Raw genomic sequence first — 15,115 nt, 5'->3', positions numbered from 1 at the left:
CAATATTCCTACACTGAGAATGAACAACAATGAAGTGATTAATTACAATGTTTGGTCTCTTTTACCTTTTCAAATAATTTCAAGTTCTTTACACAAGAACTATTTTACAAATCAACATGCAAAACCAAATTGAGGCCCTAACCTGCATAATTTAACAATGCAATTTATTTTGAAAAACCATTAAATTTTCAAAAATAAATTTTGTAATGCATAAATAAAACAATAAGTAGAGCAACACATGCTTCTGCCCTACACGGCACTCAATGGTTCACATCTGACCATCAACACATCTCAAAAGTGATTTATGCATCTTTGCAAAATTTCAGTGAACATACAATACACTCATTGTTTCAAAATATATCCACAATGCACATTCAAACACACAAATGAATGCAAATGAAACCAAATGCACACGCATGCCAATCGATGCCTGCAGATTACGTTAACATGATTAATTTTTATGCAAAATATCCAAACATGCATATGATCATATTTATGCAAACATCAAAAAAATCTCAGATTCATGCGTATGATATACATAATTGCAACATGACATTCGACTGCATGAGCATGCATAACTAATCAAACATGTAATCAAATACATAAGCCTGCAGCCAAAATAAATGTGAACTTTTACATAACAAACCTGTTCATATTTACATACTCATGAATCTCGACAAATCTGGTAAGATTTACATATACTATGAAACTCGACAAAACCTGATTAGATTGACTTACTATGAAAGTCAGCAAGTCTAATCAGATTGCATATAAGTGAAACTTGGCAAGTCTAATCAAATTTGCTTACTAATAAAAGTTGGCAATCCATATCAGATTTGCATATCATAGCACTGAACATATATGATTAGATTTGCATATCAAACAAATCGGCAAGTCTCATCAAATTTGCTTATAAGCACAAATCAGCAAGTCTGATCAAATTGTATACACAAAAAATAACAAATCTGATCAGATTTGCCAACTACTGAAAACTCAGTAAGTTTGATCAAATTTGCACACTCGTATATATTTATATATATACAATAGGCATGAACAAAACAAAACTAAATCATATGTTATTACTAGAACATGCTAAACAAAATTTTGCACACAAACAACTGGGCAAGTATGATAAGATTTGTGCCCAATAAGAGTCGGCAAGTCTGATAAGATTTGCATGATAAAATATTTGGGCAGATATGATCAGATTTGCATGCCAAAACCTTGGGCAGATCTGATTAGATTTACGCAATATAAAATGAGGCAGATATGCACAACAACAGAAAATCTACAAGTCTGATCAGATTTGCACACAATATAAAATATGCAAGTCTGGTCAGATTTGCACACACACAAAATCAACAAGTCTGATTAGATTGCTAACATACAGAAAATCGGCAAGTCTAATCAGATTTGCTTACACGAAGAAATCAACAAGTCTGATCAGATTGCACACAAAACAAATCTGATTCAATAAATATCTCAAGAACATGCTAAAAATGCCATCACATAGTAAGGTTGACAAGGCAAAAATATAAATATAAATATAAATATAAATATAAATATAAATATAAATATAAATATAAATATAAATAAATAAATAAGTAAATAAATAAATAAATAAGTATATATATATATATATATATATATATATATATATATATATATATATATATATATATATATCATGTATGGCTATAAAAAGAAAATCGACAAAATGCATATCTAACTACATACATATTCAAAATCAACAAAATTTGAATATATGCATTCATATGCTTAAGAAGGGAAAAATCATTGACATGTAGTATATGCATGTTAAATTTCAAATTAAGAAGTTCAACAACATGTATTTTCAAGCAAGGAATAGGAAAATCGACATCTATGTAAAAAATACATATGCCATTGCCTATATAAAATCGACAACCTCAAAGAACAATATAAAATCATCACTTTAAGAACATATATATCCCTTTTGAACCAAGTCTTTTTTTTTTCATTAATACTTATATATAAATTAATTTATACATATTTCTTCCCATAATAACTTTGACAGAAAGCTGTACCTTGATCATAGGATAGAAAAAGACCAAAAAAACGATGAATGTATGAAGAACACATATTTTTCTTCTTATTCTTCTCATTCTTTTTTTCTCTCTCTCCTCATACGAGTCGGAGATTCTTTCCTCTTTTCTTTATCTCGCTCTATCTCTAAAACATGATTTTTTAGAGCGAGAGGGAGACTAACCTCTTTTATAATACTTTATTTTCTTATTTTACTTTATTTTTATTTTTTTCCAAATTGGATTAGTCTGGAGGGTGATTTTCCCTCTAGATAAGGCCTAAGAGAGTAGAGTTCTACTCCATGTAGGACTCTACCTCTTTTAGAAAATTGTAACTAATTAAAATTTATTTAATTATTTTATTATTAAATATAATATTTTAAGAATATTTTAGGGGGTATCGCCTCACTCTGGAAGACTCCATGGAGTAGAGTTCTAACCCAGGTAGAACTCTACCTCATTTTAAAGTTTTAAATTAGCCATGGATGAATTTTGGATCTAGATCTAGATCTAAGATCTAAATCCATATGGATCTTACCTGGACCAGATCGTAGTCAATATGAATTCTGGAGTGGGTCCAGATCCATATTAACTTGGATCAAATGAAGCAAATCCAGTCTGATCCAATATAAAAAAGGCAAAAATAGATACAAGTTATTTTTAAAAAATGCAATTTTTAGGTCAACCATAACCTGATTTCAGAAAAACATGTCACCAATATACTCAAAATTATGAGGTGCATCTAACGGTGTATATACCTAATTTTTCCTCTGAATTTTGCCTAAATTTAACCTAAATTTTGCTTATATTTTGCTCAAATTTAAAGGTTAAAAACAAAAAAAAATCTCGAAATACAATTGGCTCAAATAGGCCTTCTCAATGGGCTCTAGGCCACGCCCAAACCTAACTGATGTCACCTATATTTTAACTATTTTCTCATAATTTTATCCTTTTCATTAAATATGTAATTTAAAAAATTATATTTTTTGAATTTAAAAATCATGAAAAAATACACGATATTACATCCCTACGCCCTTAGAAGAATTTTGTCTATAAAATAAAAAATGTTCGGAATAAATGTGGGTAGTTGTTACGCATATCGACCTCGAGCTCCCAAATGCACTCTTCCAGTCTGTGATGCTGCCCACATGCCCTCATGAATGGGATTGTCCTACTATGAAGTATCATCTGCTAGTGATTTACAATCTTCACCAATCTCTCCTCCATCATCAAGTCAAGTTGTACCTCATCTCTCCTTATTGTGGATCACGTGTGAATGGTCAAGTATATACTTTCTCAACATCGAGACGTGAAACATGTTATAATATTGAGAAAACTGAGGTAGAAGCACCACACGATAAGCTGAATCGCCAACACGCTCGAGAATCTTGAAAGGTCCAATAAACCGAGGGTTCAACTTTCCTTCTTTCCACATACTCTTCGTAGGCGAGATCCAAACAAACACGTGATTGCCCCGGTAAAACTAATCTCCCTATGATGCTCATTGGCATAACTTTTCTTCCTGCTATGCATCGTAACCAAATGCTATCAAATCAACCACACTTGATCCGAGTAGTGTTGGATAGCCTCTAGGGACTCCACTGCTCTCACTACAACCTCATCCCAGCACACTAGGGATCTGCATGGTCTACAATAAAGAGCTTTGTATAGGGCCATGCCAATATTGGCATGGTAACTATTATTGTATGAAAAGTCTGCAAGCTTTACAGAGTTCCTCCCAAGACCACCATCTAAGATTCTTACATTGTAGAGGGAACATTAAGGAAGATATTAATTATACTGTTTGGTCTCTTTTACCTTTTTAAACAATTTTAAGTTTTTTATATAAGAGTCATTTTGCAAATCAACATGCTAAACCAAATTCTAGCCTTGAACCAAACAATTTAACAATGCAATTAATTTTGGAAAACCATTAAATTTTCATAAATAAATTTTGTGATGCATAAATAAAATCAACAATAAGTAGAGCAACACATGCTCTTGGCCTACACGGCCCATAATGGTTTACATCTGACCACCCATACATCTCAAAAGTAATTTATGCATCTTTGTAAAATTTCAGAGAACATACAACACACTCAATATTTCAAAACATGTCCACAATGCACATTCAAACACACAAATGAATGCACATGAAACCGAATACATACACATGCTAATAGATGCTCACAAAACACATTAATATGTTTAATTTTTATGTAAAAAATCCAAACAAGCGTATGATCATATTTATACAACCATGAGATAAACTTCAGATTCATACATATGATATAAACAATTGCAACATGACATTCAACTACATGAGCATGCATAACTAATCAAACATGTAATCAAATACTTAAGCCTGTAGCCAAAATGAATGTGAACCCGCACATGGCAAACTTGTTCATATTTACATACTCACAAATCTCCTTAAATCTGGTCAGATTTACATATACAATGAAACTTAGTAAAACGTGATCAGATTGACCTACTATGAAAGTCGGCAAGTCTGATCAAATTGCATATAAGTGAAACTTGGCAAGTCTAATCCGATTTTCTTACTAATAAAAGTCAGCAAACCAAATTAGATTTACATATTATAACACTCGGCAAATCTTATCATATTTGCATATCAAAACAATTGGCAAGTCTGATCAGATTTGCTTATAAATAAAAATTGACAAGTCTGATAAGATTGCACACACACAGAAATTAACAAATTTGATAAGATTTGCTGACTACTGAAAACTCAACAAGTCTGATCAAATGCATACCTGCCAAATTTGAACATGCGTGTGTGTATATATATATATATATATATATATATATATATATATATAGAGAGAGAGAGAGAGAGAGAGAGAGAGAGAGAGAGAGAGTGAGAGAAGCAAAACAAAACTAAATCATATGATATTATCAAAATATGTTAAACAAAATTCAACACACAAACAACTGGGCAAGTCTAATCAGATTTGCACCCAATAAGAGTTGGCAAGTCTGATTAGATTTGCATGACAAAACATATGAACAGATCTGATCATATTTACATGCCAAAACTCTGGGTAGATCTAATCAATTTACACAATATAAAATGAGGCAGATCTGATCAGATTTGCACAATAGTAGAAAATCAACAAGTTTGATTAGATTTACACAACAGAAAATAGGCAAGTCTGGTCAAATTGCTAACATATAGAAAATCAACAAGTTTGATTAGTTTTGCTTACACGAAAAAATCAGCAAGTCTGATCAAATTGCACATAAAACAAATCTAATTCAATAAATATCTCGAGAACATGATAAAATTTTTATAACATAGCAAAGTCGACATGGCTAATATATATATATATATATATATATATATATATATATATATATATATTCATTATGTATGGCTATAAAAGGAAAATCAACAACATGCATATCTAACTCAATGCATATTCAAAATCGACAAAAAATGAATATATGCATTCATATGCTTAAGCAGGAAAAAATCGTTGACATGTAGTATATGCATGTTAAATTTCTAATCAAGAAGGTCGACAACATGTATTTTCAAACAAAGAATAGGAAAATCGACATTTATGTGAAAAATATATATGCCATTGCCTATATAAAATCGACAACCTCATGGCATAATATAAAATCATCACTTTAAGAACATACATATCCCTTTTGAACCAAATTTTCCTTTTTCCCATCTAATACTTATACATAAATTAATTTATAAGTATTTCTTCCCGTAAGAACTTAGAGGGAAACCCGTACCTTGATCTTAGCGTAGAAAAAGACCAGAAAATCAATGGATGTATAAAGAAAACAAAATTTTCTTCTTCTTCTCCTTCTTTTCTTTCCTCTTTTATTTTTCTCTCTCTCTCCCCACACGAGTTTGGGATTCTTTTGTTTTTTCTCTATCTCACTCTCTCTCTAAAACACAATTTTCTAGAGAGAGGGGGAGACTAACCTCTTTTATAATACTTTATTTTTTTATTTTTATTTTTAAATTTGATTAATGTAGAGGGTGACGCCCCCTCAAGATAAGGCCTAGGAGAATAGAGTTCTACTCCATGTCGGACTATACCTCTTTTAGATAATTTTAACTAATTAAAATTTATTTAATTATTTTATTCATTGTTTAAATATTAAATATAATATTTTAAGAATATTCCAAAGGGTGTTGTCGCCCTCTGAAAGACTCCATGCAATAGAGTTTTTCCCCAGGTAGAACTCTACCTTATCTAGTTTAAATTTTAAATTGATTTTAAAGTTTTAAATTAGCCATTGATGAATTTTGGATCCAGATACAAGATTCAAATCCATATCTAAATCTGTATGGATCTTACCTAAACCAGATTCTAGTCAATATAGATCATGGATTGGGTCCAAATCCATATTAACTTGAGACAAATAGAGTTGATTCAGTTCGATCCAATCCAAAAAAAGGCAAAAATAAAAACGAGTCATTTTTAAAAAGTATGATTTTTAGGCTAACCGTAACCCGATTTCAGAAAAACATGTCACCAACATGCTCAAAATTATGAGGTGCATCTAATGGTGTATATACATGATTTTTACGTTCGAATTTTGCCTGAATTTAACCTATGTTTTGCTTGATTTTTGCTTAAATTTAAAGGTTAAAAATAAATAAAAAATTCAAATTACAATTGGCACAAATAGGTTTTGTCAGTGGGCTCTAGGCCACGCCTAGACCCATATGACATCACCTATATTTTAACTTTTTTTTTATGATTTTATTATTTGAATTAAATATTTAATTTTAAAAATAATATTTTTTGAATTTAAAAATAAAAAATATGCGATATTATATCTCTACTTTCTTGAAAGAATTTTGTCCACCGAATTAAAAACTAACTATTTATTGTCTGCCTATACAACCGTGTGATCCTTCCTCGGTAACTCACTCTTGAGCACTGGTTTAATCTTAAAGGCCTCATTTGAAAACTATAGTCTGATGGAGATTATGCATTTGAAAAAGTGACAGCTATCATCTCTTGCTATCAATTTCTTAATGTAAATACAAAGGAGAAATGACCTCACTACTCATCTCAAATACAAAAACACCCATCACAGCTGCCAGTATCCAAACATCCACCACAAGGTAGTTGGATCAAATTTTAACCAATTGCATTAACTCCCATCCCCAACTACTAGTTTCCAAAGAAATGTTAAAAGATGCTCCAAGAGGTGTATGCCTGTAATGCCTCTTAGCCAGATAAGTCTTACCGGTTAGGCCTCTTGAAGTGACACCCATGCAACTATTTGAAAGAAAATAATCTTTTCCGTGAGAGGCATGGAGTAACCATTATAAAATGTGAAGCTTCCAGACCATTTATTTCTTATACGATATAAAATTCTTTTAAAATACTTACTAGCATGCATTTGTTTTTGCTTAATCTAAACCTGTAGATATATTTATCATTACTTATTCATTAAAAATCATGTTTTGAATTGAATCGATTTATCAGAAATTTTTATTTTTTAGTAAATCAAGCTTTTAGTGTAAAATAAACTATTTATTTATTTTTTGTTGAGCTAAAAACTCATCTAATAGGAATAGCTGCCTATGACAACTTACTTTGCAGGGCCTTAAAACACAATTTAGCGGTGAGTGCTAACTACTACCTAAAAGTCAATTTCAAGACTTTGACGTGCATGCGATGGACGACGTGCGAGCATTGGGTACTCTATGCAACGAAGGGAACAGGCAGTTGTGCTCTCTCTCTCTCTCTCTCTCTCTCTCTCTCTCTCTCTCTCTATATATATATATATATATATATATATATATATATATATATATATATATATATATATATATATATATATCAAGAAAGAGAATAGCTGCCTACACTGATTTGTGCCTACCACTGCCTATAGTGCTTTTGAAGGGTTCTTTTTCATGTTTGTCTCAAATCTGACTATACAAATGTGTTCTATGTGTTTGATTTTATAGGAATGGACTCTTGCATCACTCAATTTTGACACACAGGATGCTTATTTTTTTTTTTTTATAAAAAAAACACAATCCAAGTGTAGCCAATCGATCATGCCTAATGCATCAGCGTAGTAAGATTTAGTAAAAGCAACTCACAAACCCCTCCTTGGCTCGTGGTAGGCTGTCGTAGCTACTCCATTTTCTCTCTTTATATATAGCCTTCACTATTGCTTTAATTTTTCTTGTTTACTCAAGACTGAATGTTACGAAGGTTGAACAATTTTTCCAATCTTAGTATTGAAATCAACATTCTTAAAGAAAAAGGAGACCCAAGCTTTTCTATTATAGCCAATCAAAAGCAAAACCTCCTTTACGCTATTCAAATTGTATCATACCCTTCTTAATTTTTCAATGGTTATCATTTACTGATATTTAATAGGCATGCTTTTTATAATTCTAAGCTTTTTTTTTTATCTTTTTCTTAACTTTCTTTCACACATTTCAAGCACGCCTTTCAAAACCATGATTTTGACCTAGAAATACATCACCCACCCGACCGTTGATTCAAGGTAGAGTTGCATTATCTCTTAGACGAGTCAATTGACTTTTTTTCTTTTTCTTTTTTATATATTATTGGCCATCACTAAAGGAAAATTTTCAAATGACCCCCAAACTTTTGTTCTAATTCATGTGCACGCCAAAAGTTTAAGAGTTTGTGAATTCACTTCAAAGTTTTTACTTGGGTTAATCAAATTTCTTCAACCATGAATTAGCATTGAGTTGTTCTTGGGTTAGCACTAACTCATATTTTAAAGTTACTATTTTATGCTTATAAATTATGAAATGAATTACTAATTTATCCTTCTTAATTTATTGATTTATAATAAGTATGTTTTTCATAATTGTATGTTTTTTATATATTAATTAATTTGTTAACTTTACAACTTCAAAAATATCGAAGCTCATGCCTCATTATGTTGCTCTCATATATTTCAGGCACGCCTTTCTAAACCTTGCTTTTGACCTAGAAATCCATCTACTCTACATCACCCAGTATCTGACCATTGACTCAAGCCAGAGTTACATATCTATTAGACGAGTCAATTGAGTTTTTTATCTTCTCTTTTTTATATATTATTAGCAATCTAAAAGAAAATTTTTAAATGCCCTAAACTTGTGGTTCTAGCTAATTAATGCTCACATCAAAAGTTTGAGAGTTTGCAAATTCACACCAAAGTTTTTACTCTAATTAATCAAATTTCCCCAATCATTAATTAACATTGGATTGTTCTTGGGTTAACACTAACACAAGTTTTAAAGTTACCCATATATACTTGTGAATCATGAAATGAATTACTAATGTATCTCTATCTGATCAAAGTTTGACGTAGGGCTGTCAACAGAATTAATGCATTTACTGTAAAAAAAAGGGTCTATTGATTGCAATAATGCTTAACCTCTAGACCACTCCAATACTAAACACCCACCATACCTACAGTCGTGTCGGCAGCGTAAAACTCTGAGTCCAAGACCCCTGCCCTCGGAGCCTATGCTACTCATTGGCTTGCACAGAGGGGAGACACCCATGAAAGTCAAATCTTGACTGCCCGTCTAGCAGCCAAGGCCCCACCCCCACTATGCCAACCCCCAATGAGGTGCTCAAAACCTTGAAATAGCCTTTTCTACCCATTTTCCAGCTTGAGAGAGAGAAAGACCATTTACGTCCTTTTTTTTTCTTGACATTAACAAAATTCTTTGACACTTCTCTCGGACCAATAAACTAATCTAAATTAACCATCAAATCCAACTCTCTCTAACTAAACAACCCTCAAATAAGAAAATAATTCTAATACCCTAGGTTCACTGTTTATTACTATAATTGCCCATGCCTCCCTCCACCGTATCTACTTTCTCTACAGTAGCTAAGTAACCCTCAAATAAGAAAATTATTTATTCTATATAGTATTACATGATATAAAATTTATCCAAAGTATATTTATTATTACTTTTTTCTTGATAATCAAGCAGGGTTTAGGCAGACCCCTACCAGACATACAACGATACCATCGGGGGGATTCGAACTTGCAACGCCCCAACACAAGGTGACGTGCACTAACTGCTCCTAATGAGCCTAATATGGCCTATTGCTTGTGTTTGGTTTGCTCAGTCTGTTTTATGAGTTCAAATGAATTCTTTACGAGCCAAGCACAACCCAAAATTAACCATGATCAGCTCATATCATTTCCCGGTTTTATAAAAAACTTTTGCAGAAAACAAATACATGACCTGACATCTGTCTTGTCCAGAATCCAAAGTAGCTTGTGAGAGCACACGTGTCATGTTTATGTTTTACGTAATACGTTTTATAACATGATCTGCTCACTACAAAAGGCTCCTCAAGGTGCAGCTGCATGTCACAGAAGGTAGTTCCATGCATGGATTTATATTCAAGGCAATCAAATGAATCCTCAAAGAATGTTAAATTTTGTTAATAGTGATTCTTTTGAAAATATCGTGTTTTTCAATATCATATAAACATTGTCACATTCTTCTTCATTATATCGAGCTAAAAACATAATAGATACTTTTATGGTAATTAATTCCATAGTTATCTGAAGCGCCTCCCCCCAAGGAGAAAGTGTGCTTCTCTAGGGAGAGATTTGCTTTCCTCTCGCATCCTTTTCATTTTTCACTAGTTTTCCTTTCACTTTTCACTTGCGTTCCCCTTATTTCCTTGTAGTTTTTTTTCGTGTTTTTGTTGGAGCACAATGTGGGACCCACCTGCAGCATGAATTTCATCCTCTTAGCTCGTGCCTTGATGAGCAGGGTAGCAATCTTGGAAGGATTAGTCAAGAGAAGGAAAATCTGGAAACTACAGGTCAAAGGTAAGTCTCCTTACCCTCATTATTGTAATCACTTGACCAACATTATCAATAGAATTAAGAGCTACACCCTTTTTATCTCTCTTAATTTTTAGAGGGGGTTCATAAAAAGTTGAACCAACGTAAATTGTGTCATAAAAAGTTGAACCAACGTAAATTGTGTGCATGCGTGTTTGCTTATACTTCTTCCCATCGTGCATATATTTCTTATATGGTAACAGAGCTTACTCGCATTGCCGGCTATCGTGTTGTCTTCAAACTAGGGATGGCAGTGGACCGGGGGAAAGCGGGGCCCCGCCCTGCCTCGCCCCGTTTGGACTGGGGATGAAGGGTATGAAACGGGGATGGAGGCGGGGACGAAGGTTAAAATCCATCCCCGTCCGGGGGTGGAGGCGGGGATGGACGTGCACTTTTCCCCTCCCCGCCTCATCCCCGCCCCGACCACTTTTCCCCGCAATATCCCCGCCCACCCCGCCCCGCCTCATCCCCGTTTGAACCGGGGATGGAGGACATGAAACGGGGATGAAGGCGGGGGTGGAGGATAAAATCCATCCCCGCCAGGGAGGTGGGGCGGGGGTGGAGACCTTGTCCCCCGCCCCGCCCCACTGCCATCCCTACTTCAAACTCTTCATCTGATACTTCTTCCAGATCAATAAGTATGGCACTCTAATCTTCACCTAACAACTTGCATCACTTTTTGTCAGTGAAGCTTAATGGCGAGAACTAGAGGTTGTGTGAGTCTCAATTTATGCCAATTCATATTCCTCGTGTCTTAATGGGATTCATTGATGGAACTAAGGTTCTTTCTCAAAAATATAAAGAGAATTGGAGTGAGTTCAACCTCGATTATTTGGAGTGGTTGAGCCGTGACTTACTTATGTTGAGTTGGTTAATCTCATCTCTAACCCAACAATCTACAAAGTTATTGGACTGAACTCGTCTCATGCCGTGTGGAACGAAGACATTGACATATTGTCAATATACGAGTCTTGCCTTGAATAGCATCAGCGCCCATCCGTGAGACGCACCAAGCATGGCCCCACGTGCATCTGTACACCCACCCAAATGCAAAATGCATGCGTTTTGCCGACGGTTATTTGACGTCTTCATAGTCCCTCGAAGGTTTGATGGTTTGTTCAAGATTGGACGAAGCAGAAAAACAAAAATAGACAAAACACAGGTGCTTTGTTTGTTATGTAATTACTGTACTCCATTTAACGTTTGGTGGCTTCTTCACTAAAACTGTATTCCTTATGTCAAACCTTTGTTTTATCCACAACATGGATGCATATAGATAACTTTGTTTTGGTTCGTACGACTTGATCGACCGTGTTTTAACATGTTTATTATGGATTTTATGAATAAAAAACTAAAAAATATTTAAAGTTTGAGTAATTTGAGAAAAAATAAGAATTAATATTTTTTTGATATAAATATTTTAATCAAAATTATGAAAGTTTATCATAAAAATATTAAACCCTAAACTCAAATTAACTATAAAAATGAAATTATCAAACATTATTAAATCATAAAACCTTAAAATACAAAAAAAATAAATCATAAATAGACCAAAAAACCTTAAAAATGAAAAAACCCAAAAACAACTCTAATCAATGAAAATAAAAAACTCTAATTAATAAAAAAACCTTAAAATACTCTAAAAAAAAGAACAATGAAGAAAAACTAAAAAATATAAAAGTCAGAAGACGAATATGAAGAATAAAGAACTAAGAAGAAGGAAGCCACAATGAAAGAAAGAGAAGACAGGAGGAAAGAGAAGAACCAAGAAGAAGAAATAGAGAGAGAGAGAGAGAGAGAAACAAATAAGTCGTTGCTGCCTCATCGCCGGTATCAACATAGGTGCCAGTGACACCCTAATTCCCCCTCATCCCAATCGGCCTCAACCCATGCATGCAAGTGAGAGAGTCGGGACACCTTACTTAACCTTTTTTTTCTTGTTTTGAAATGTTTTTCCGTCTCCATTCTAACCTTTACAGAGGAAAGGAGTCGAACAAAACTAACATGATAAAAAGGGTGCAGCAGACACATTCTTTGTAAAGCCTGTAAAAAAAAAATCCGTGTCAAACACGTGTCGAGGTTGGTCCACCGTGTCAGGCCCGGATCAGAGTCTGACCCAGACCCGAACACGAGCTCTTGAATGTTCGAGAGCCTACGTCTTTAAAAGACGTAGGTGGTGAGGCGAGGGGAAAAACCCTCGCCCCTTCTCTCTCTCTCTCCCCACTGCCTCCCGTCTTCGTCTCACATCCCCATCCACTGCGGCCACCGACGACCGGAGCCGTTGGCGACCCTCCACCTTCGCCGCCTCTTCTTCCGCCCGATTGCCACTGCCTCTAGTCTCCTCCCCTTTCTCCGAGCAGCTGCCGGCGACCTTCGCTCCCCTCTCTCTGTGTCCGCCATCATCCACTTCGACGACCACTCGTGATCGGCGACAGGAAGACGCCGACGACAACATCGCCATCCCCGTTCCTCTTCTCTTTATCTCCCCAGTGTCCGGCCACCAACGACCTCCGAGCGCCGGCGACCCCCTGTCCCCAACACCCTCTTCCTCCTTGTGTCTGGCAGACGATCCTGAGCACTCTCCCTCTCATCGCCTTTCCAGACCTGCCGTCGTTGGTGATAAAACCACCACCACTGCTTTCCGCTCCTTCATCCTCTTCTTCTATTCGTCCGCGACCTTCGCCAGCCGATGACCGACATCCGTCAGTCTTCTCAGGTATTGTCCCTTCTCCCCTTCTCTTTTTTTTTCCTATCCTATCACCGACAGGGGGCATAGCTCTTTGTGTTGGCTCGACTTTTCAACAGGGGTCTCTATCCCCTGCCTCTAGTGGGTTTTTCGGTAGGGGAGGAGCCCCTGCCTCTTTCAGATTTTTCAGGCAGGGAACAAAGCCCCCTACCTTCTGTTGTATTTCGGCAAGGGATTTTGTCCCCTGCCTTCTGTGGTTTTTTCGGCAAGGGGCTCCGCTACCTGCCCCCATCCTATTCCCAGCTGGGGGCTTCACCTCCGCCTTGTGTTTCTCGGTAGGGGGCTCCACCCCCTGCCTTAGTCTGTTTTTAGGCAGGGGCTCCGCCCCCTTGCCTCTTTTTATATTCCTGGCAGAGGGTGAAGCCCCCCCTACCCTCTGTTGTTCCTCGACAGGGGTCAAAGCCCCCTGTCTCATGATTGTTTTCCAGTAGGGGGTTTCGCCCTTGCCTCCTGTTGCTTCTCGGCAGGGGGTCACACCCCTGCTTCTTGTGGTTTGCCAGCTGGAGGGGAGGCTCCCCTTGCTTTTATTTTTCTCGGCAGGGGGCGAAGCCTCTGCCTCCTTTGGTTTTCTGGTAGGGGGTGAAGCCTCCCCTGCCTTCTTCTTGTTTCCTTGCAGGAGGCCACCCCTCTGCCTCTGCTGGTGTCTTCAACAGAAAGCCTTCCTCTGCATGCTCTTTCCGATGGGAGGCTCTGCCCCTGCCTCTTAATTTTCGGTGGGGGGCTCTGCCTCCCCTGTCGCCTCTGGTTTTCTGAGCAGGGGGCGAATCCCCCTGCATCTCGTTTGTTTTCTGATAGGGGGCTTCGCCCTCTGCCTTAATCTTGTTGTCGCCTCTCTGTCTGGTTTCAAGCAAGGGGTTGCACCACCCTGTCCTGATTCATGTATTGACCGGTGGTGTCACCCCCTCTCCTGTTGTAGCAGGTAGGGAGCCCCTGCCTTCTCTGTCCTGGTAGGCTGGGAGCCTCTGCTGCTTTATGCCAGGCAAGGGTGAGGCCCCCGTCTCTGGCACCCTTGAGTTTGTGCCTCTGCTTCTTGTAGGCAGAAAGCCTTTGCTGCCTGCAAGCATGGAACTGTGCCCCTCCTTGTGATCTTATGATAATGGGTTAGGGCTCGGCTTGTGCTTATTGTGTTTCTTTTTTTAATGACATATCACTAATAGTCTAAGCATCAAGGTTGAACGGTGTATCACGAAGTTCAATCCTCATTTTTTTTTGAAAATCGAGGAAAATTTAGGCTCGGCTTTTGTCGGGATCGAACTTCCATGTCGTCCTCGGCACCTAGACTGCGCTACCCCGACACTCCGCACGGTCCTATCGACTCGCTAGCAGGGAATATGCAGAATCTCTACTTGACTCGCCCCGGCAGATGCAGCCACCTCCGCCACCATTCTGGGGTAGTAGCAACCAACGCATACCTCCGCCTTCTTCACCATTCATGAGTGCTGGTCAAGGT

Source organism: Nuphar pumila, chromosome 6, assembly GCF_984573655.1.
Source record: "Nuphar pumila chromosome 6, dmNupPumi1.hap1.1, whole genome shotgun sequence".
Classification (NCBI taxonomy): domain Eukaryota; kingdom Viridiplantae; phylum Streptophyta; class Magnoliopsida; order Nymphaeales; family Nymphaeaceae; genus Nuphar; species Nuphar pumila.
This window is presented reverse-complemented; position numbering follows the sequence as displayed.